This window comes from Glycine soja, chromosome 7, assembly GCF_004193775.1.
Source record: "Glycine soja cultivar W05 chromosome 7, ASM419377v2, whole genome shotgun sequence".
In the NCBI taxonomy this organism is placed as follows: domain Eukaryota; kingdom Viridiplantae; phylum Streptophyta; class Magnoliopsida; order Fabales; family Fabaceae; genus Glycine; species Glycine soja.
In genome coordinates, this window is record NC_041008.1 from 21817407 (window position 1) to 21843023 (window position 25617).

General features: G+C 36.1%; 1 long non-coding RNA gene across 2 annotated transcripts; it reads left to right on the forward strand.

Moving 5' to 3' along the window:
* Positions 1–14526: 14526 nt before the first annotated feature.
* On the forward strand, positions 14527–24120 carry LOC114419223. 2 transcript variants are annotated; one of them, XR_003668207.1, is made up of 4 exons: positions 14527–14901; positions 16837–16953; positions 21961–22023; positions 22105–24120. It is a non-coding gene; the product is annotated as an uncharacterized LOC114419223 (long non-coding RNA). The 2 variants fall into 2 exon arrangements; XR_003668206.1 differs by lacking the exons at positions 21961–22023; positions 22105–24120 and adding an exon at positions 17047–17251.
* Positions 24121–25617: the final 1497 nt, after the last annotated feature.

Genomic DNA, 25617 nt, shown 5'->3' on the forward strand with positions numbered 1-25617 from the left:
TGGTTTTGCAAAATTGGGATGGTGGGACTGTTTTATGTATGTAGAGACAGCATAGGAGATTCAAAATAGGTATCCACATGCAATTTCAAGCTTAGGAACCCAAACTTTTCAGCTTTAATGCAAGAAAACATACTCATGGCTAGGAACCCAAAATTTGGTTTTAGAATTAGAAAAGCATGAAAATTAGGACTTGCTTGCGAGAGTTTTTACTCGAAATTGTTCTGCCCCATAATTGATACTTTGCACCTAGGTAACGTGGGAAATGCTTTTCAATGGTATGTAGATACATGTGTAAATATAAGGGGCATGAAATTCCTTGCCAAGTGTGAATGATTATTTTCCTAAATGGATGTATGATAGCATGGAATTCTCTTTTGAATGCAAGTGTGTGTAGGATGTAATTAGCTTGCCAATATGAATAAATGTGAGTGAAACAATAAAAATTTGTATGATATATATTTCAAATATATGTAGGTAGTTTGTAATAGCAAATGTTTAGGATATAAATTAGGTGTGAATTTTGACGCAATGCCTTGAGCGTAAGAATGTATGTTCTTTTCAAATGCATATATGTGTGTGACAATTAGAATGTGTTGGATGGCCTCTATGTTGATATAAATGGTAGGATATTCCACACGTACGCGTGTGCATAAACAGATTATATGAGTTCGTTCTCAAATCAGAGGGATTAGCATGACATTTTTTTGCGTTAAGATAAGCAGCATTATCTTGTAAAACTAACTTCCAAATGTTGGCTTTCGTAGGAAATGGCCCCAAGGAAGCTTGCCTCAAAGAGATCCAGGAAGGATAAAGCGGCTGAAGGAACTAGTTCCGCTCCCGAATATGACAGCCACCGTTTTAGGAGCGCTGAGCACCAGCAACGCTTCGAGGCCATCAAGGGATGGTCATTACTCTGGGAGCGACGCGTCCAGCTCAGGGACGTCGAGTATACTGACTTCCAGGAGGAGATAGTTCGCCGGCGGTGGGCATCACTGGTTACCCCTATGACCAAGTTCGACTCAGACATAGTCCTCGAATTTTATGCCAATGCTTGGCCTACAGAGGAGGGCGCGCGAGATATGCGATCCTGGGTGAGGGGTCAGTGGATCCCGTTCGATGCGGATGCTCTCAGCCAGTTCCTGGGATACCCTTTAGTGCTGGAGGAGGGCCAGGAATGCGAGTATGGCCAGAGGAGGAACCGGTCCGACGGGTTTGATGAGGAGGCCATCGCCCAGTTGCTATGTATATCGGGGCAGGATTTTGCCCGGACTGCTGCTGGAAGACGGGTGCGGATCATGCGCACCAACATGACCACCCCGACTCATATCTGGATGACTTTGCTGCTCAGCAACATCCAGCCCAGCGATCATAATTTCGACCTCCCCCTGTCGAAGTGTCAGCTGGTGTACGCCATCCTGACACGGATGAGCATTCACGTGGCTCAGTTAATAACTGATGTCATCTATCTATTTGCAGGTATGGCGCCTACCAGGCACCCTCTGGACCCGGATAAGTCCAACAGGGCCCTGGGATTTCCCGCTTTGATCATAGGACTCTGCCAGTCGTTCGAAGTCCCCGTCGCACCTAGCAAGGTGATTCGGCCGCCCATCACCCGAGCTTTTATGGAGAAGTATTGCACGCAGAGACAGGCCCAGGGGGATGCTCCGCAGGCCGCAGACGCGCCGCCACCTCATTAGGCTGGCCCAGCTGGATCATTTGATACGGAGCAGTATTTACAACATTTGGTTCGCCAGCAGGCGGCCAACCACCGGGCGCATGTACAGACCTATGATTGTCTTTACCAGTTGAGCCTCAGCCTGCAGAGCCAGGGTTTTACTTCTTTTCCATGCCCTACTTCGGATCAATTCAGGGCAGAGGTCGCTTGGCCCGAAGATTGGCCGAAGGCACCAGCAGAGGCTCCCGACGAGGCAGATGAGGCCCGCGAGGAAGAGGAGATGACTGATTTACTTGATTTCTTAGGAGGGAGCAGAGCCACATGATTGGGAGATCCCTTGATCTGCATTTCTTTTTTTTTTGTTTCCATTTTTTCCTGTTGATTGACTTTTGTTTTGTACATACATATTGTTTGAGTTGTTACGTCAGTACTTGTTTCGTTGTTGTCAATAGTGTTTGTAGAAATTCCGGAATCGCGTAGAATTTTTTACATTTAGGAACGTCATCCTAAAAATAAAATGAACCAAAATCATGATAAAAAAAAAGAGAAGTGTAGTGAATGAAATGTCTGCGTATATAAAGAAAAAGGAAAATGTGCATAGAAGGGTTTTTATAAAAAATACGTGTAGAGAAATTCTTGTGTGTGTGAACAACGAGTGTATATAAAGAAACTTTTGTATGAACCATAAGTGTGCGTTGGAGAAAAACAAAAAAGATCTTTGAATGTAAATAGGGTTTGATCGTGTGACGTAAAGAGAGAGAGTTCCAATGCGCATACAGAAAAAGTTTGTCATGTATAAGAGTGTAGATATACAAAAGAAAATTTCTTCATAAAGGACCACAGGTGTATAATTTTGTGAATATATAAAAATGAAACAAAAAGGAAAAAGAAAGAAGAACCGCGAAGGTCGACATGTTATAGTTAAGAAGTATAAATCATTCGTAAAGAGCAAACGTATCTTCTGGAAACAAGAGACTGATGCTAAGAGTTTATTTTCTGGAATAAACCGAGATAAGAATGGATGAATTCATTGAACTAATGAAAGAACATAACTTGGAAACGTTGGGTCTGTTTGTGTAAATTCCCAACCGTAGTATCACAATGCCATAAACGGGATGCTTGAGTGCCCACCTGGCTATAGCCATGACTAATTTTGCACGTTGTTTTCAAATCATCATTGTCACGCGTGCCTTATGGAGTGATATGGGAGGTCGGCCCAAGACCGACACCTTGACACCCAAATTTGTTTTGCCCCAGATATCAAGATTGGGTTCCCACGATGAAAGACCCCATTGAAACACAACCTTGGACTTTTTGAACCTTGGCCTATAAAAAAGAATCCTCATTCCTTCCCCGAAGCAAAGGACAGCGGAATCTCCTCAAGGGAGAGCGAATAGAACGCTAAAACCCGATTTCCCAAAGAAAGGGATGGGGAAGGAGAAGTGAAAAGAAAGAAAAGGAAGAAATGGAAAGAAAGAAAAAGAAAAAAAAAAGGAAAATAAAGAAAAGAACAAAAGAAAGAAAAGGAAGGATTCCCGATCAAAGATCGAAAGGAAGTAAAAAGGGAAAAGAAGCAATTCTCGATCAATGAAAGAAAGAGAACGGAAGATCTTCAGACCAGATAAATTTTCGGCAAGGTAAGTGACTGCCGGCAAAGGAAAACCCATTTTTGGTGTCACTTCCCTTCAGATTGCCATTCAAGGTCGTTGTCGACTGGCGATATCCCACCCCACATGAACAAAGAGGAAAAGACCGAAACACCCAGCTTCCTCTCCAAAAACACTACCCTCGAGAAGTTATTACGTAGCGCTGTTCGCCAATTCTCCATTCTCCACCTTTTTTCGGAGCCCCCATGAATGTTATTGCCTAGCGCTGTTCATGCATCATCCACCAACGAGTCTGGAGCCCCGCGAAGTTATTGCGTAGCGCTGTTCGCCAATTCTCCATTCTCCACTTTTTTTCGGAGCCCCATGAATGTTATTGCCTAGCGCTATTCATGCATCCTCCACCAAGGAGTTTGGAGCCCCGCGAAGTTATTGCGTAGCGCTGTTCGCCAATTCTCCATTCTCCAATCTTATTCGGAGACCCATGAATTTGTTGCCTAGCGCTGTTCATGTGTCCTCCGTTATCAAGCGCGGAGCCTCTGGTGACTGGGAAATATGTTTTTCTCCGGATCGGTTTCTTCGCCAAACATGTGTATATGTATATTATATTCGTTGTTCTTGTTGTTGTTTGTATTTTGCTTTGTGTTATGTAGTAAAAAAGAAGGAGTAGAGACGAGAGTCGTCATCACGGAAAGGGCAGGACGGACGAAATCAGTGTCTTATCTTTGCTTTCCTCTTATCTCCGATGAGAGGTAAGTAAAGAGGGGCAACTGTCATACCCTAATTTCGTTCGGGGATTATTATTTGATGATATACAACCTTTGATTGGCCGCTTCGAGATACTTGGCACCCTTTGTTGCACAATATGTGAAGTCCCGAGACGTGCCGAAAATCAAAAGGAAGCAGGCTTACGCGATCCGTGAAAATTCCGTAATGTGACAGAAATCGAAAGGAGGTGTTTTTCGCAATCCGTGAGTTTTCGTAACTTCTTCGAAAGCTAAAAAAAGAGTAAATACATAATCCGTAAGGTTTCGTAACCTTGCGGAAGGATAATAAGTATCGTTACGAAATTCATAAAGTTTCGTAACGTTACGAAAAAAGAATTACCAAAAAAGGTAAAGGGGGGTGCATTTAGCAAAAAGGGGGGTACAAATAGAAATCAGGCCCACTTGGGCCTTCCAGATTCTTCCTCCAAAAGGCTGTTGCTTCTGGTGGAAGCAACCTTGCTCGCCTGGGCGAGTTGGGTGGCAAGCTCCTCCCCTATTTTGCTATAAATAGGGGGAGGAATGAAGGGAGAAGGGGTTCAGCCTTCTTAGCACTTCTTATTCTCTCGAAATTGCAGAGGAAAATTGTTTCCGTGAAGAAAATCCAAGCCGAGGCGCTTCCGTAACGTTTCCGTGAGTAATTACGCGAAGATTTTCAACCGTTCTTCAACATTCATCGTTCGTTCTTCGTTTTCTTCAGTCTTCAACTGGTAAGTACCCGAAACCGAGCTTTTCAATTCATTCTATGTACCCGTGGTGATCCACATTTTGTTTCATGTATTTTTATTCTCGTTTTCATTCGCTTTCTATACCCCCTTTTGACGTGCTTCAGCCATTTATTTAAGTCATTTCTCGCCTATTCAAAAAATAAAATAAATTTCCACCGATCATTTGAATTGTATCATCCGTTAATTTCTGTTAAAATGAATTCCGACCGTTTGGTCGTGCCGTAACCACGTTGGAAATCAAAAAAAGAGGTAAAATAATAATATAATAATAAAAAAATACCTTTTAGTAAAATGAAGTAAAAAAATCAATCGGACGTTTTCTCTTTGGGATTTTTCATTCTTAACCGAATTGACTAATAACTAAAGTGAAACTAAGGCTAGAATCAACCCGCCAAGTCAAGCTCGTCCACAAAAAAATCATTAAAAAAGGATTTGAAAGTTTATCATCTCAGTTTTCCTTATCAAGTAAAAGGATCATTTTTAAGGTCCAACGCCTTAAAATGACCACCTATCAAGTAAAAAAGAATCGCTTGATTCACTCTTAAGAAAGAACTACGTAGGTCTGATTTCCTCTTCGATGGAGGGTACGTAGGAGCAAGAGCCCCGCTTTTGTCGACCTCAAAAAATAAAAAGAACTAAAAGTTAAGATAACACAATTTCCACAATTCTGAAAAATAGGCTGTTGTCCTTTGAGACAAACATAAGAGGTGCTAATACCTTCCTCAAACGTAAATACAACTCCCGAACTTAGAATTTTCATTTCGACCAGTTTCCTTCAGTTTTTCCGACGTTTCCCACAAATAAACGTTGGTGGCGACTCCGTGCATCTTTCCTTCTTTGGAAAGCGCACCCGTGAGCCTCGCCTTCGCTCGCCCGCGAAGGGCACGTTGCGATAGGTGATTCACTCAATTTGGAGTGCTTCTTAGTCCAATAGCTCTTAAGGTGGTTGGCCCCTTGCTTCTGGACTCAAATTCTTCAAGGGATGGCACCAATCCTCCTTCCAATTCCCTATATGGCAACCCACAAACAAGGAAACAAAGAGACAAGCAATAAACAAAGACAAAAAAAAAATGAAATGAAAGCTAAACCAATGGAGTTTTAACAAGACAATTTTTCAAAGATTATTCAACAATTAAAGCAATGAAAAGGACATAGAAGCAAGCTAGGACTCAAAGAGAAACTTAGAATGGCTCTAGAGTAGAGTAAAAAAACTGAAAAAAAAAGACTCAACAAACCTCTAGCTTTGGCACTTGTCTTCACACTAATTTTCAATTGAAATTTCCAATTATAGAATAAATTTTGAGCCAAAACAACAAGCACACTTCCCTTTCACCTTTTTTTTTGGATACTGATTTTCCTGCCAACTTGTGTGATTTTTAGTATTTTTTTAATTTTATCCAAATCACTTGTTTCTTTTTTTATAACTTTTTTCCAGATGTCTAGAAAATTCAGTAAAAATTTCATCTCAAAATTCAAAGTAACCAATTCTCAGTAATTTTTACAAGTTTGTATGTCCAAGCTGCCAGCACCAGCGATTTGTTTCTTTAAGCATGGTATATTGATTGCCTTGGGCTTACTTTCAACCTTCCTATGTATGTTGAACTCACTAGGATTGTTTACCACAGTTTTAGGAGTTCAATATTCACTTAGGATCAACATTTCAGCCAGCAATTCAATCACCAAAACTCAAATTTACAATAGACACAATCATAAGGAAACCTAAAAGTTCAAGAAAAGGTTCACAATCAAAGACTCTCTAAGAATTTTGCATGAACATGTTAAGGACTAATTAACATGAAAGATTTGACTCAAATCAAATAATAGGCTAAAAGAATTTCATACACTCATGAACAAATGAGTTAGACAAAGAAACAAGAAAATAAAATTCAGCACAACATAAGAAATCTTACGTGACAAGTTTCATGACTAGACATGACTTCTATTACAAAACTTCAATAGGTGAACAAGTCACTCTAGAATTTTGAGGTTTTCTTCTACTTTAATATTTTTGTAAGAATTTTATGGTTTAGGTTTCAGCCACAAAAAATAACAAGACAAAACTCAAAGGAACCTAAACTCAACACAATTCATGATTCAAGAACAAGAACAAGAAATTTGAACCATAGAAAATCAAATCTAGTTTCTATAGCAAGTTTAATCGGTGGAAACTCTAAAGAATCATGTTAACAACATTTAGAACAAGACATGTGAGGAGATACATGGAGAAAAATGAAGAAACAACAATGGAAGAGAAGGTAAAGAAAAAAAATTAATGGAGGTTTAAGGAACACCTACTTGAAGCTCTTGTGCTCTGATTATCACTTGATGGAAGCTTGGTTGTGGAGCTTCTATGGAGGATGGATCTTTGAGCTTCAATGAGGTCCTTTAATGGTGATTTTCCACCATGAAGATGCAGCGGAAGACAAAGGAGAAGAGGTAAGAGGTGGCGCCATCCACTAAGGAATAAGCCATGGAAGAAGGAGCTTCACCACCAAGATGAGCCTTGGATAAGAAGCTTGGAGAGGATGCTTCAATGGAGGAAAAGAAAGAGGGAGAGAAAGAGAGAGGGGGGAGCACGAAATTGAAGGAAGAAAAAGGGAGAGAAGTTGAACTTTGAGTTATGTCTCACAAGACTCTCATTCATCAAAGTTACAACAAGTGTTACACATGCTTCTATTTATGGACTATGTAGCTTCCTTGAGAAGCTTTCTTGAGAAAACTTCCTTGAGAAGCTTCTTTGAGAAAACTTCCTTGAGAAGCTAGACCTTAGCTACACACACCCCTCTCATAACTAAGCTCATCTCCTTGAAAAGCTTCCTTAAGAAGATTTCTAAAGAAGCCAGAGCTTAGCTACGCATATCTCTCTAATAGCTAAGCTCACCTCCTTGAGATGAGAAGCTAGAACTTAGCTACACACCCCCTATAATAGCTAAGCTCACCCCCATGACAAAAAACATGAAAATACAAAAAAAAGTCCTTCCTACAAAGACTACTCAAAATGCCCTGAAATACAAGGCTAAAACCCTATACTACTAGAATGGCCAAAATACAAGGCCCAAACGAAGGAAAAACCTATTCTAATATTTACAAAGATAAGCGGGCTCATACTTAGCCCAGGGGCTCAAAATCTACCCTAAGGCTCATGAGAACCCTAGGGCCTTCCCTTGGATCTCTAGCCCAATCTACTTGGAGTCTTCTACCCAATGCCCTTGCGGGATAGGATTGCATCAAATACCCCCATCACGATCCAAGGTCATGTGTTTCATTCGGATCTTTTCGTATTGGGCCTTAGCGGGGCAGACATAGTGTTGGGCGTCCAATGGTTACAGGAATTGGGGCCCATAGTTACTGACTACACCTCCCGGACGATGCCCTTCACTTGGTTGGGGGCCCCAGTCCAGCTCACGGCAGACGTTCCCCTCCTCCCTGCTCCGGCCTCTGTCCACCAATTCCATCGACTGGTTCATACGCAGGGTGTCACCGCTTTGTTCCAACTCACCCACATGCCTGACCCGCATCCACCCACCATCAACTCTTCCCCCTCTGATACACCTCCTGCCATATTACCTATCCTCTACCGATATGGCCATCTCTTCCAAGAACCATCCACCCTTCCACCACCACGGCCTATATCCCACCATATCCACCTACAACCAAACTCTCAACCTGTTAATATTCGCCCATACCAATACCCACACAGCCAGAAAGCCAAGCTCGAATGCTAAATATCCAATATGCTTCAAACCGGGTTGATCCAAGTAAGTCACATCCCCTTTTCTTCCCCAGTGTTGCTAGTCAAGAAGAAGGATGGTAGCTGGAGGTGTTGCGTTGATTACAGGGCATTGAACGCGATTACCATCAAGGATCATTTTCCAATGCCAACCATTGATGAACTCTTGGACGAATTACCCAATGCTTCTTATTTCTCCAAATTGGACCTCCGTCAAGGCTTCCATCAAATCCCCACGGCGTCCACCAACATCCACAAGATTGCATTCCGCACTCACCAAGGACATTACGAATACAAAGTGATGCCCTTCGGTCTTTGCAACGCGCCGACAACATTTCAGGCAACCATGAATCAGCTGTTTAAGCCGTTCCTCTGCCGGTTTGTTGCAGTCTTCTTCAATGATATTCTCGTCTATAGCCCCACCTTGGAGACATATCTTGAACATTTGCAGGCAGTTATGGAAGCTCTCGCTCAACACCAATTTTTGTTGCACCTCAACAAATGTTTGTTTGGTCAATCCCAATTACACTATTTGGGCCATGTGGTTTTAGCAGCAAGGGTGGCCCCTGACCCCTCCAAAATTAGTGCCACGGTGGACTGGCCACTTCCTCACACCGCTTCCGAGTTGCGTGGTTTCTTGGGCCTCACCGGCTTTTATCGGTGTTTCATTCGCCAGTACACCGCCATTACCAGGCCTTTAACTGCTTTACTGTGCAAAGATTAATTTCATTGGTCAGATGAAGCTACCCACTCATTCCTTCACCTTAAGGAAGCGATGACACAGGCTCCAGTGTTGGTCCCGCTTTGCCTTCATCTTATTAGCGCCCATAAAGTTGCTTCGTTGTTCATTGATATCGTGTGTAAACTACACGGGTTTCCAAGGAGTATCGTGACTAATCGTGATCCTATTTTCCTTAGCTGTTTTTGGCATGAGTTGTTCCGCCTCTCTGGCACTAAGCTCCGGCTCAGCACTGCCTACCACCCCGAGATAGACGGCTAAACTAAGGTCCTGAATCGAGTGCTCGAACAGTACCTACGGGCATTTGTACACGATAAACCATCACAATAGTTTTCCTTCCTTTCTCTCGCAGAATGGTCATATAACACCTCCGTTCATTCCGCCACCGGTGTATCTCCCTTTGAGGCCACTTTTGGTAAACCGCCTCCCTCACTTCCCAGTTACTTAGCAGGGGACTTTTCTATTGAAGTTGTGGACTCCATTTTAGCTTCACGGACTCAGCTCCATGCAGTGCTCCAACGTCGTCTTGCTAAAGCTCAGACTGCCATGAAGAAACAAGCAGACTCTCACCGTAGGGACGTCTAGTTCAATGTCGGAGATTGGGTTTTTGTGCGCCTGCGTCCATATCGGCAAACATCTCTTCAACCTCACTACACCAAACTCTCTAAGCGCTTCTACGGTCCATTCTGCATTCAGGCACATATCGGTACGGTGGCTTATCATCTTCAATTACCCTCAGCCTCCAAAATCCACCCCGTGTTTCATGTTTCACTTCTGAAATCGTACAAGGGGCCCACTCCTGTAACATTGGATCCTCTGCCACCTCTTTAGTCAGACAATCATCTTGTCATCACACCCCTTTTTATCTTAGATTGGAAGTGGGATCATAGCCTGGATCCACCAGTACAAAAGGTCTTGGTCCAGTGGGCCAGCCTCGCTCCAGAAGATACCTCTTGGAAGGATTAGAGTTCTATTTGCACCACCTACAACCTTGGGGACAAGGTTGTTCCTCCAGGGGTGGGTATTGATAGTAACAATAATCCTAATGACAGCAGGCCCACACGTGTACACAGGAAACCAACATACCTACAAGACTATATATGAGTTGCTCCCTTGTAGTGGTCCTTGCCGACAGCTCTGGCATTTCTGTTATTTTGCTTTTTGCATTCTGTTATTCCTGTCTAGTAGCTTTGTGCCTTTCTGTTATGGCCCAAGTGTCAATATCCATGAGTGTATTAATTATAAATACCATGATCAATGAAGAAATAAAGGCAAGGAAGAATTTGAGTAAACTTACTATTAGTGTAGTCTGATAGTTTAGCTTACGCCCCTATCAGAACCGCAAAAACCCTCTCCCAAGAAAACCATCAACACCTTCGCCCAACGCACCTCCATCTACCGCTACGTCACCCGGTATCTTATTCATCACCACCACCTTTCAATTAATTAATTAATTAATCATCCCTTAAACCAAACAACACTTATCGAAACAACGATGTTTAATTTGTTAATAACTTCTTACCTCGCTTGCGCTCACGTGTGTGGCCGAAGGCGTGAACGACATTGTCGGAGGTATTGCCGATAGTTTCCAAAATTCAATTTTTTCAACACCTATGTGTGCCATGTCATCTCACAACACTGTAACAGACTTTGCAGACAAAAGGGGCAATCATGGACAAAGAAACAACCTTCTTGAGCTGATCTTGCTGCATCTTTTTCTTTCTTTCTTTGCTCCTTCCTTTATCGAAGACCGAGTTGCAACTTCAAAATTCAGGACAAAAACATAAAAAATTGAACTGGTTAAACCAATTCGAAAATGGAGATGAAACCCTATAGCAGAAGCAAAAAGACTCCATATGAGCTTAGAGGAGACGTAGAGACTATTTGGTGAGACAGAGAAAGAGGCTGAAACTATTTTTTTATTTATTTCGTGAGATAGAGAGAGACAGGTGTCAATAAAGGAAAGCTGGTACAAATTTTTTAAAATTCCCATTTTGCTAATATAGGAAGATAGGTGTCGAACAAAGGAATGAGAGTAAAAGTGTATTTACGATGCACTATTCTTTTATATAGATATTGTAAGTTCTATTCTATGATTTGTATCAACATTCGATTCAAAATGCCAGTGAAATTACACGGACGGAGAAATCCAACAAAACCACACCGTACCCGACCAGCAAACCTTCTTTCTCTTAAAGGCTGTCTTGGGAATATCTTTCTATGTCAGTCCCGCTGCGACAAGATTCTCATGCAGAAGTAGAAGGAAAGGAAGTGAAAGCATACTAAGAATCCAGTTAGAAAAGAGAAAGGCCTTCGAGTAAAGTCAAGAATGTTTTAGAGTGCTTCAAAAGGAGGTGCACGGGCTAAGGGAAAAGCTCCCAGAAATGACAGGAATTTACTTTACCATGAATGAAAGTTGGTTGCAATCTGTCAAAAAGGAATTTTATTTTGTGTTGAGTATTTAATAAAATAATAATTTTTTTATTTTGGTATTTTATTTTATTTTTTAATAAGTTCGTGAATTTTATTTCAACTAATAAAAAGTGAAAAAAAATTATTAAATAATAAATACAAATTTCACTAATTTATCAAGAATTAAAAAAACATCAAGAATAAATATAAAATTTTTGTTTTATTAGAAACACAATGTAAAATAAAAATTTACTAAGAAACAAATATAAAAATTAAATATTTACTAGAAATTAAAAATATATTTAAATTTTTTTTTAATCTATAGGACCTCATAGATTTATCCCAATAGCTATAATAATTACCAAAGGATATTGAGTCATTTTTTATTTGAAAATATAACGATAAAGAATCGGATAAATATTTATTTTTTTCATTTAATTTGTTAGACAACGACAATTATGTTTATAAATGATGAAAAATTAAAATTTTATCTCCAAATTTATAAAAAATTGTGACAAATAAGCTTTCTTCATTATCATTATTTTTGTAACTTTCACGTGATTAGAAATTCTAGATAAGGACCCATGAACGTATTTGAACATTCTAATATTGAAGGGATGGTCCCTATCGTGATTAGAAATTCTATATAAGGACCCATGAACCTATTTGAATATTCTAAAATTGTAGGGATGCTCCCAGCGTGGTGCGGCATGTCGTGCGCTGATAAAAATGATTTCAATGAACATATTAGGTTAAATTATAAAAACAGAAACGGTAAAGAAAATCTAACAACCCAACCAAAAGTAACTAAGCCAATCTAAATGACTTGAAGATGTGTAATATATATGGCCTTGAAGATTGAAAATTTGAAATCATGATGCCTTGAGTAGTGCGAAACAGAGCTGAGAGGAGAACCTAAATTGCCTTGAAAGTAAATTGAATTTGAAATGCAACCATAGATAAAATGACAGAAATGTAGAATGCTTCTGAAATATAAACTGAAATCAAATGCAAAACAATATAAAAATTGCATAAAAGTAAAGAATAATAAGCAAATAAGTTAAGAGTTCATAGAAGTAACGGTGATTGACAAAAGTTAAGAGTTTGGAGAAGAAATGTAAAAGGAAAAATTTTCATGAAACATAAATTGATCAAAGAAACAAAAGTGCAAAGATTGTAAATTGTACTAAAGCATGGGTTCGAACATACACTTTTTATTGGTAATTGATAGTCATTTTCTTGTGCGATGTGTTGGTGTAAAGGTGTTTGTGTGATCTTTGTAATGAAGAAATTGATAGATACAATCACACATTTATTATAATACAGACTCAATCCTTACTTCAAACACTCGGACCACTTGAAAAGTTTAGGGTCATGTTACAATCCCAAAATTGTGATTGTAGCAGATATCAGGCTAAACACTTACCATGTTCTCTCAGGTTGATCCCATGAACTATGTGTCGCCGCTGTTCACTTTACAAAATATTTTGCACGTCTACAACAACTCCTTTGGTTTACCATCACACAAATTAATGTGGCATGAGTATGAAGGAGATCAGTGAAGTCTTGATCCAAGGAGAATGAGGAGTGCAAATGGTTGTTCGGTTTCAACTAGCATTCCAACTGAGATACGAAACAAAATGAAACAATTGTCCCAACATGCCTTCATCTCTAGTTTTCCCTTAGAATGCATTTGGATAGAGAATTTTAACTCAGGAAAATAATTTATGAGAGAATTTAAATTTCCGTAATCTAAAATTCATTGTTTGAATATTCTTTTACGAAGAATTTAAATTTTAGAAATTTTAAAACAAAATTTTAAACAACTAAAAATGTGAAATTTGAGTGTGGGTGTAGGATGGACAAGTAAAACTGCACCCTCTAGTTAGGGGAGCAGCTGTCTCTATCCACCACGCGGCGGAGGTGCTCACCGGCACGAGGTTTATGGGTCATGCCTTGCGCCGTTGACGGAATGTTGTGGTTGGATGTGGTGGTGTATGCTGTCGTGTCTCGATTCCCATGCAACTTTCCACGCCGCATCAATATTCTTCTCTTTAGAAGCACACCAATCATATTTTCTCTTCTCTTTACATTCATTTCCTTTCACGCGGACAATTTTAATTTTTTTATCCAAACACAAAATTTTAAAAATAAAAGAATTTCAATTGAAGTATTTGAAATTCTTAGAATTTAAAATTTCTCACAATTTTAAATTCCTCTCATCCAAACATACAAATGTTATTGTTTAAGTATTTTATTTATAATGTAATGTTCTTCTATAAATAAATTATTAAACAAAAAATATTATCATTTAAAAATTAATGACATAAACAAAAAAAATTATATTTAATAAAATAATAAGATTAAAACTTTTACTTTTTTTATTAAAGCAAAAATATTATTAAAAAAATTCAATTTTTTTTTAAAAATTAAAATGTTAGCTTAATAATATTCTTGTATAAATTAAATATTATCAAATAAAGTATATTATCAATTAAATCTTGTATAAATTAAATAATATAAGAAAAATAATTATACTTAATAACGTCAATTTCTTAATCAAATTTAAATTATTTTAATAATTTAAATTAAAACATAAATTTAAAAATAAAAAAATTTAAATTTTAAAAGAAGTCAATGTTCAGAATGTTGGAAGTGATAAATTCTGGCTTCTCAAACAACCTCAAAAGTCATGTATTTTGAGAAATAAAATGTAAAGTAATGTATGTTGGGAATATTATGATGAGAGAAGATGTAAATGGATAAAAAAATTCTATAATGGTAACAATGAAAATGAATTTTATCTTTAATTACATTAAAGATATTCTCCTTATCTAATTTCAAAAAGAGAATTGTTTACTCTTTTCACGGTTCTCCATAAAATAAAACCTTCTTCCTTTTAACCTTTCACTGTTGCACTTAGAACTCAAGCTCTACAACTTTCAATCCCACTTCTCTATTTATCTCCTTTTTCTTAAAATTCCTTCCTTTTCCTTTCACCATGGTTGCTACTTCAAACTCTACCGAAGGAAGCAACCTTTCTAATGTTGTCACTGCTACTAAACTCTTGGAGTTTAATGGAAAGAGATTAGCTTATTTTCCAAGCCTACAACCAGAGACAAAGAAGCTCTGGGAGACTCAGTTAATCATCCCTTTCTCACTGGCTGAAAAGTCTTGGAGTTTAATGGAAAGAGATTTGCTCCTTCTCCAAGCCTAGAAGCAGAGACAAAGAAGCTCTAGGAGATTCAGGTAATCATCCCTTTCTTATTGGTTGAAAAGAAATTAGCTTTTGCAGGTCCAATTCGTACCAACCCACCAATAGAGTCCTTCTATTTCTTTCATAGTACTGAAGAAGAAATCCCTCCATTCATGATGATATAATCATAAGGATTTCATGAAAGAGCCTAAGAAAATTTTTCGTTCAAATTTGTCTTCTGATCAAACGAATTATATTGCATGGTTTGAAAGGCTCGAGACCGAGTATGATAATCACTGGAAAATGACAAGGATTTTCGATCTACTTCAACTCAGCAAGCTCAACATACAAATATTGACATTTCAATGGTGATGGATGCTGCTCTCTTTTGGAATCAAAACACTTTCCCTTTCGAACTACTATGTGGTCCTGTGGCTCCAACACTTCTTGATGTCGCATCAATTACTGTTTTAATGCCTATTGGTGAAAAGTACTTTGTAGGCTCTTTTGAAAAAAAAATTGACCCTAAGACTCTCAACTGGGAGAAAATATCTTTTAGAGGTTTTACAGAGAATCATAGAGGAGGTCTAGATGACTAGATCGAAGATCCAATCATTGAAGGAGAGAACTTAGTCTTCATGTTATATTGGGTTTTCATTAATTTCAATTGTACTAAGTCTATTCAGTTCCCTACCAGTTTTTATAATCTTGCCCAATTGCTTCGTACTGGAGTGCCTCGACTCTATCTTGCCAAACTCCTTTTGACAAATGTTTATCAAGCCTTTGCTAACGCTGCTAATGGTCTTCGTTGAAAGGAACCCATAACTGGCCTTTCTGGACCATTTTGGTTTATACAGTTATAGCACAATTTGATCTTCAAACAAAACTTGAGGCGAGATACCAGACTTTCACCTGCCCTGAAACTCGAAGGTGCAAGACTGATTTATTATACTCTATCAGGAAAACCTTTAGAACAAATTTTCAGAAAATACATTAAAGTGCTTCTGAAGACTATTGATTTTGTAGAAGATTGTGCACCCTTCATTCAAACATAAATCACAGGACCTGAATGTTTGAAGAACACTTTTCCTGCTGAGACTCTTGACCAACAAGCTGAATTGATCAAAATGTGGTCAGGTTTCTTGACTTGGGATATTCTAGTTGATTGTCTTAACATCAAGGATGTTTCCTTTTTCCCTCACCAACCACAACTATTTTCTTGTCAATTTGGTTTAATTCAATTAAAACCATATCCAATCATGAAGAAACTTCCAGACCCTGAAGACTTCGTAGTATCTGAGGAAACTTTGCCAAAAGAACTCAAAACTTTTTCCCAAGAGGAAAATGCAATTTCAACCAATACCCTTTGAAGAGAGCTTCTACCTGCACCAAAGAGTTCCATGAATGGTGGAACAATTTCTATTTGAAAAGGACCATTTCGCTTGAAAATACTACAAGAAGTTGATTTCATTTCCATCTCGAACACTACAAACAATTTACTAAATTCGAGAGCTTCAATAAGGAGTTTCATAGCCCAAATGATAGTTTTACAGATAAAGTAGCAACCTTGTCCCTTAGAAAGAAGATTAGACAAAATAGGCTTAATCAAAAAGTGATAAACCCCCAAGCCTCAAATGATTTTGATAATTTTGTCCAAATAATCTTCCTACTTTTCCTTCAGCCAAATATGGTCTTATAAAATCCCTTAGACAATCAAAATGGGTAAGTGAAAATTTGTCTTTTATTGCTCTAAACGAACTTGATCCCCTAGGCATGAAAGGATTTTTCCCACAAAACTCTTCTATGACCCTTACCTTTAGCTTGATGATGAAGATCTACCCCCTTAGCTTGTTAGTATTCATAAAGTAAAATTGCTTACTGAAACTCCCTGGGGTAAGGTTTATCAAATTTATCCATTCAACTCCCTTTGCCTTTTACTTTTTGATTATATTCTGATTTCATTAATTTCTTTCATTTTTTCATCTCAGCACTGCCTAAGAAAATTCCAGAGAACCATGATGCTTCGAATGATGCAAGTAGTGATGAAGAACCAAAACAAGGCAAAGAAGTCTTCTTCCAAACCAAAGAGCAATATTGCCATTAAGGTATGTTTAACATACTACTCACTTTCATGCTTCTAATTCTTCATTTTGAGGCCTTCATTTTAAATGCCTTTATATGTTTTTTGCCCTCCAAAGCAACTCCTTCGGATATAAGATCGAAAAAATGTGCATCGGTGATTAAGAGGAATATTGGAGCAAAGAAAACAACTTCTACCTCTGAATCGAAATGTAGTGCATCAGAATCTATTACCCAAATGGGTGAAGTATAGAAATCGAATGAAGTTGATTCTCCTTCAGAAAGAACAATAAGTTTCGTCTTAAGTCATTTATCATTACTTTACACATGGCTCAATAACTTATTCTAATTATGCATTATTAGGTAGTTGATGTTAAAAACTAAAATAAAAAATGAAAGAAAATAAATACGAAGAAGATGCACAATCTTAAATTAAATAACAAAATAACAGTAGTAAAATAAAATTAATTGACAGCACATGAATAATGCACTATAACATACAATAAGCACAAGGAAAAAATAAATTAGGGGAAGAAAAATATAGTCTGGGTTAAAGCGCGTAAACGCTATCCTTAGAGAGAAAACGCCCCACTGCACTAGTAGGAAAATTTGATTACGCTCCTCTCACAAGATACGACAACCCGTTGGTTCCGATCGTGTGCATCGAAAGGATCTCGAACCTTCTGAACACCAATGCTCTTGTTCTCATGAAAATAAATTTTTTATAAAAAAAGAAAGAGACAATTTGTTTTTTTGGAAGAAAGAAACTCTGTCGTTGCTTTCTTTTTTTAGAAAAGAGGAAAGATATATATATATATATATATATATATATATATATATATATATATATATATATATATATATATATATATATAGGCATTTTGCAACAACAAAATATGACCGTTGGAAACCAACCTACAATTGTCACAACAAACAGTAACAAACTAGTTGACTCATTAAAACAAAATCTTAAGAAAATCTAAAATAAATATTTTATTTTATAAAATAGAATTAATATATATTTATAAATTTTAAATTAAAACACAAATATTTACCAACATTCCCCCACATAATTTAAAATTTTAAAATATATTTTTTAAAAGATAATTTGTATAAAAACATAAGAGAAAGAGGATGTGATATTGTATTTCGGTATAAGGAACCTTCCGGGTTTGAGCCTTATACCTAGTGTTTATGAACTTCCATCCGAGAAAAATGTAGTGACTTGATTGTCTTGAACTACATATTCTTTAATCGGACTTTAGTACACAACCCCTACAATATTGGCGTTCAATTAGGTTCTAATCAGTGGTAGCGCGTTACACGGCCTTGCGCTTGTATCTTGTTTCGTGAGTGTCACTTAGAGATTAGTCCATATCTCACAGTGGCGGCCCCACCACCACACTCACTAGGTGAATCCTCAAAGAGTGAGTTGTGACTCTCACCCCTACAATAATTGTCATCGGACTCATTAAGAGGTATTTTTTTCCACCAAAAATACACATATATAAATACCTCAACCTTAATATTGCCACAATTTATAATACACCTCGTCATAGGAATGAGAAACGGAACAACTCCGTCAAATTTCATTTTGGTGTACTTTAGTCAACAAACAATTTCGTTGTTACCCGTTGAACTCCATTCATGGGATCACCAATCACACGGAGACGAGTGTCCATTGTTGTAACTAAATAATAGGCTTTAATCTCATTCCCCTCAACGACTCATATACTTGTTGACATGTCAACCCTTTTGTAAGCGGATCCGCAATATTATTTTCTGACCTGACAAAGTCAAGAGAAATGACACCATGAGAAATCAAATCTCTTATAGACTTATGTCTCACTCTTAAGTGTCTTCTTTTTTCATTAAAATTTTGCTTGTCACTTTAGATATAGCAATTTGACTATCACAATGCATTGAAATTGGAGGTATACGCTTATTTAACAATGACAAATCACATAATACATTTTTAAGAAATTCAGCCTCACTAGTAGCAGTATTTAAAGCAATAATTTTTGCTTTCATGTGAAATAATAATTTGTATAGTAGATTTTCATGATACTGCACAACTAGCTAAAACAAAGACATAACCACTTGTCATTTTTATTTCATCAAAATCAGAACTTCAATTTTATATCACTAAATCCCTCAATTACTTTCCAATCTACCAACTGCATGTGCAATATCAGACAGGCCTAGAGAAGTTTGTCAAATGCAACAAAGAACTGATACTTTGAGAATATTTATGTGAAGAAAATCCTTTACTCAAAATTTTCTTTAACTTGATGGATGAGTCATAAGGAGTAAAAGCATGTTTCGCATCAAAATAATTAAACTTCTTCAATAGCTTTTCAACATAATAAGATTGGGTAAAAGTCATGTCATCATTTTTCTTTATAAGCTTAATTCCCAAAATCACATCTACTTGACCAAAGTCTTTTATGCCAAAGTTTCTAAACAATAAGGACTTCACATAATTTATGAAATGCATATTACTATCAAATATCAATATGTCATCCAGATACAAACATAAAATGACACATCCATTATCATCAAATTGTTTCACATACACATATATATCACTATCATTAATTTGAAAATCATACAAAAGAATAACTTAATCAAACTTTTGTGTCATTGCGTTGGAGATTGTTTCAAAGCATATAAAGATTTAACAATTTATTTTTTAAGGAAAAAGATTTTCAAAGAAAGTGACATCTCTAAATTGCATAATAATAACATTAGAAATTTTAGTCACTTCTAAATTAACAACTAAAAATCTATAAGTAGTATTATGTAAAAAATATCCAACAAAATACAATTAACATTTTTTTTCCAATTTTCCTTTTCTTATTAATAAGGATGTTAACCTTTACTAAACTCCCTCACACTTTAAGATATTTCAGATTTGATTTTCTTTTTCTCCATATCTCATAAAGAATTTTTTAAAAAAAATATATAAGATACCATATCAAAAAAGTGACATACAAAATATAAAGTTTCACTCAAGTGTTCATTTTATTGCTTTGTGTGTTGTATTTTCACATGTTTATTATTATTATAGCAAGAAGCTACATATATAGAGGCAACCAGTCATTAACGTGTAACAACAAAATATTTACAACAATAACGTTAAAAAACAACATAAAAATCAAACAAACTTCCTAACATTAAATATTTGTAACGTTCACAAAGGAAATTGACCAAGTAAAACATTGCTTCCTAACATATAGGAATGAAAATTAGTGGGATGCTTTTAGTTTTTCACATAAACTAATTCTAAAAGCATTTTATCTTAAACAAAAATACAATTGATAAAGAAAATATTTTTCAACAATCTCATACTAATTTAAAATTTCAGGAAATAAATAATATAATAAAAACATTTTTAATGGAACATAATACATTGTGTTTTCATCCATTAATTTTTCATGCTTACTAGAAAGGAACTCAGTCATATCCATTATAGATATTTTGATACAACATCATGCTACTGCAGAAAAGACTATGCAAGAAGAAAATATAAAACATTTTCTCTCTAAAATAATTTTCTCTCTAAGACTGTTAAAAAAATAAAATAAAAAATGAAAGAAAATAAATACGAAGAAGATGCACAGTTTTGAATTAAATAACAAAATAACAGTAGAAAAAAAAAATTTAATTGACAACACATGAATAATGCACTATAACATACAATAAGCACAAGGAAAAAATAAATTAGGGGAAGAAAAATATAGTCTGGGTTGAAGCGCGTAAACGCTATCCTTAGAGAGAAAATGCCCCACTGTACTGGTAGGAAAATTTGATTACGCTCCTCTCCCAAGATACAACAACCCGCTGGTTCCGATCGTGTGCAGCGAAAGGATCCCCGAACCTTTTGAACACCAATGCTCTTGCTCTCATAAAAATAAGTTTTTTATAAAAAAAGTAAGAGACAGTTTGTTTTTTTGGAAGAAAGAAACTCTGTCGTTGCTTTCTTTTTTTAGAAAAGAGGAAAAAGATATATATAGGCATTTTGCAACAACAAAATATGACCGTTGGACATATGACCATTGGAAATCAACCTACAGTTGTCACAACAAACAGTAACAAACTAGTTGACTCATTAAAACAAAATCTTAAGAAAATCTAAAATAAATATTTTATTTTATAAAATAGAATTAATATATATTTATAAATTTTAAATTAAAACACAAATATTTACCAACAGTTGATCCACTTTTGAAACCTAATGGAGGGAAGAAATGAAAAGTTGAGGGCACTGAGACTTCTAAAGAAATTTTTTTCTAGATTCTATTAGCATTCCCAAGGCTCAGATTTTGAAAAAGAAATAGGTAAATTTTCTCCATTACTCCTCATAGATTTACTGAAATACTTAGGGGGTGTTTGGTTTAGTTGTTTTCTATTTTCATTTCCACTGAAAACAGAAAACGGTGATGAAAATGTGTTTGGTTTGATTTCTGAAAACATTTTCAATGAAAATGAAAACAGTAAACAACTAGAAAATGAAAACAAAAAATTTTCGTTTTCAGTATTTTCAGTTGAGAACAGAAACCTCATTTTGGTTAAAATGAAATTGGGATGACAATGAATGTAGTTTTAAGCAAATCTAAAAATACAAAAAGACAATAAGTCAACATATCATAAATTTTCAGTATTTTCATTTCATGAAAACAGAAAACAAGAAATCAAACCAATCATGTTTTCAGAATTCAAATCTTTTGAAAATGAAAACAGTTTTCAGAAAATGAAAATAGGAAATGAAAACAGAAAATGAAAATGCAAACCAAACACACCCTTAGTTTCCCAAATTAGTATTTTCGATGTGTCAGTATATTCCCACTAGGAAGTATGCTACTCGTTCCCAATTTCTGTGTCAGTATATTCCCACTAGGAAGTATGCTACTCGTTCCCAATTTCCTAAGCAGTCATCGAATCTTCAACCATCACATGTACATCGAATGACTCGTTGTCTTAGTAAGTTTTATTTTTCAATTGTCATTTTTTAATTATGTTCTGTATTTTAGGATGGAAGTGTGGTGAACATATCTTCCTCTCAAGATCAAGAAGCTAATAGTGATCAAGATTAGGTATGAGTTAACTTCATGGAATAATCACTCCTTCTTCATCCATACTTTTTCTCTCATACTTAAATTTCCATGTTAATCTAGGAGCTCAATGTTGCTTCCAAGAATCTCATGGATCCCATACCTGAAGATATTATGGTAAATGTGGTCGAAATGGAAATAAAGACAGTAGGGAATGTGGATCCACCTTCAAAACCACCAACCGAATTAGATGAAGGTAGCAAGAACGAATTACTCATATTCATATGCTTTTTAAGAGCTCAATGTTATGTCATTCGAAAAGTCTTTGGTTCTAAAAAGTTTTATTTCATCCCAAGATTCTGAGGAAAGAAGAAGAGAAATAAGCAACTGCTAAAGAAGACAAAGAAGAAGCAAATAATGAACCAGAGTCTTCGAAGAGCCCAACACCTTCCTAAGAAGCACAAGAAAAGGAACAAGCTACCCGTGAAAGTGAATCTTCTCCTAACAAGACCATGCATGAAGAGGGTTATGTTAACATGCAAGCTCAATCTAATCCTTCATCCATTCTTCAAAAATGCACTCCTACTCATGTCACTTCAACAATTCAATCAAACCCAATGGAAAAAGAACCTTCGAGCATTGCTCATACCAATAACAAAGCAACAGTTAGAGTTCAAGAGGTCACCAAAAACCCATTTTTGCTCCTCAAACTTATTTCGAGTGATTCGACCATCTCCAAAGGATCTGACACCAGTGTGCCAAAGCCTACCTCCAACCAAATCTTTGAGCAAGCAATCACATATTTTTGAAGGCTAGCATATTCTCAATCTCTTAGGTTAATCTTGATATTCTATCTTTTTGAGGTTAATCTTGATATTCTTTTCTACATTGAGGTGATTAAACTAGTTGAGGAAATTAAAAAAATGGATTTAAATATTTTTATGGTTTTGGTTTATAGAAGAAAAAAAATAAACTAATGCAAAGAGAGATTTGAGTGATGATAAGAGTGACAATGGGTTATGATTCACTAGTACCAATTTTCTCCTAATCCCAATACCAATGAAATTCCTTTCCCAGTTAGTTATTGATTCTCAAAATCAACCAAAGCCTATAATGAAGGTCAGAGGATATTCTTTCCCCTAAATCAATACTCCAATGATCATGACTCTATCAATTTAAGTCATATGATATAACTAATTCTAGGGATGATTAATTAAATATTAACTAATCTATCGAAGATTACTCAAATAGTTTGATCATATAATTTGGTGTAAAATATTCTCTACCTAGATTTATCAATTACATGTAGATGATCAATTACATTCTAGGGCATTCTAGATTGGCTATGACCCTCATGGTAGACCATGACCCTCATGAATTAACCAAGATCATGGTGAATTTATCATGGCCTTTGTCGGATTATCAACGTTATTTTGGAGGGTTGCTATCATCTTATTGTAGTTGTGGTAAATGTACCATGATTGCGATCAAGTGCAGAGTCTTCAAACCTTCATAAAATCATAAAATTTCCAACTTTTTTTCACTCAAGTGAGCAATTTTACTTATGCAACACAAAACCAATGTCTAAACATGAGTTATGCTAAGAAAATGAATGCAAAATGATAAAAAAAAAAACTCACAAAATATCATTCAAAAAGTGGTTTATCAACCTCTTCACACTTGAGCATTGCGTGTCCTCAAGCAATTATTCCAATTCCCAGTCAAAAAAAATTCTCCTTAGTCAAAACTCATTCAACAAAAATTCACATTTATTCAACAAGTAAAAAACTCACACATTAGGCCATCAAAAACTTTGGAATCCATTAGGCATATAATTAACATGCAAATTGTCATAAAGAGCTTGAATTCCTCTCTTCTCACCATGTCTTAGTATTTTATAGTGTTATATAGATAAACAGTTACACTTAAGATCACAATTGAAAGAAATGACAAGTTCACAACTTTGTAGATCAATCAACTCAACTCAAATAAATCCAAAAATTCCAAATAAGTGAGACATCTTAGGTTGTAATGGGTTAGACATTTAATGTAAGGTAGGCATTCAAAGAAACAGGCTAATAAAGGGTGCCACTCAATCATATGAAAAAACTCAGGAATTAGGTTAGCTTCTACCTGTTTTTGCACCTTTATTTTTCATTTAAATTTTGATCCATTTTTCCTTCTCTCTTTTTATTTGCTTTGGGTACAATAATATATATATATATATATATATATATATATATATATATATATATATATATATATATATATATATATATATATATATATATATATATATATATATATATATATATCTTTTCTTTCTTTCTTTTCTCATTTTTGTTTTTGTTTTCTCTTTTCTTCTCTTTTTATCAACCTCTTTTTGTCTTTTATTTCACTTGAGAGAAAGACTTATGATTTATTCACTGGCATAACCTACAATGTGTATTACTTCCCCCTTTTTTCCGCACATCAACAATTTACACAATATAGTGCAAGGACCAAAAAGGAAATAATCATTCAATCTCAAAGTAGTCAACTAGGGGAAAAACTAGTCAAAACAATTCATTGGTCTCAAGAAAGCCTATCAAAGTCTCATGTTTTCATAAAACACAAAATTCATTCAAGTATATGCATGTCAAAATAAAGAATAGAACAATGTTAATGAAATGATCAATTCACCCACATTAAAATAATCAAAGCTTAATACTCACATTTCTAAGCTCTAAGAATAGTCCACAATCAAGCATGTTAATGTTCCTTTCTGAAGTAAACTCCAATTACTCTCTCACTCTCACAGACACACAATTACTCACACACAAATAATTTGTTTTAATCAAGGGAATAACCAAAAGTACAAAATAAGAACAAAATAGAAGACTAAAATAAAATTGTCTAAACTAATGCACTTGAGTAACAACTAAACTAAAATGTCGAATCTGAAAAACTAATTGTACTTGACACCTATGCTAACTGCCTGGGCCGTGGTCAGATGACCATGGTTGTACTCGATGCCTGATGTTGAATGCCTAGGCCATGGTAAAATGACCATGACTATAGTATTGGCAGGAAGACTGTCTTAGAAACTAAATTATAAATGCAATAAAATGTAAATTAAATGGATACAAATCATAGGTTGCTTCTCAAAAAACACTAGTTTAACATCACGAGCCTAACGTGTAATGATATAGTTGCTCAGAGGTCAGAGGGGTGTGCAATGGTTTGCACCTGTTAGAATCCCTCATGATATGCCTTCATCTAGATAATGGGTTTAGCATCCTCTCCTTTGACAACTTCCATCATATTAAGTTTCCTTTGGGATGACCATTTGGGCAGGCACCCCTATTTAGTGTTGATCTTGTGAGTGCTGAGCGTGGGGTTTGAACCATTCATGTCATGAATGTTCCACCCAAAGGTTTCCTTCTTGTCCCTAAAAACCCGCAACAGTTTATCCTCTTTAGTTTCATGTAAACCTGCAGAAATCATAATCGGAAGAGAAGATGGTTGGTTAATAAAAACATATTTGAAGTTGGAAGGAAGAGGCTTCAACTCCAATTCGGTAGGTTCATCAATAGGAGGCTTTAGCTTTGGAACATTGCCACATTCCAACTTGTCACAACTGGGTGGTCAGGGACC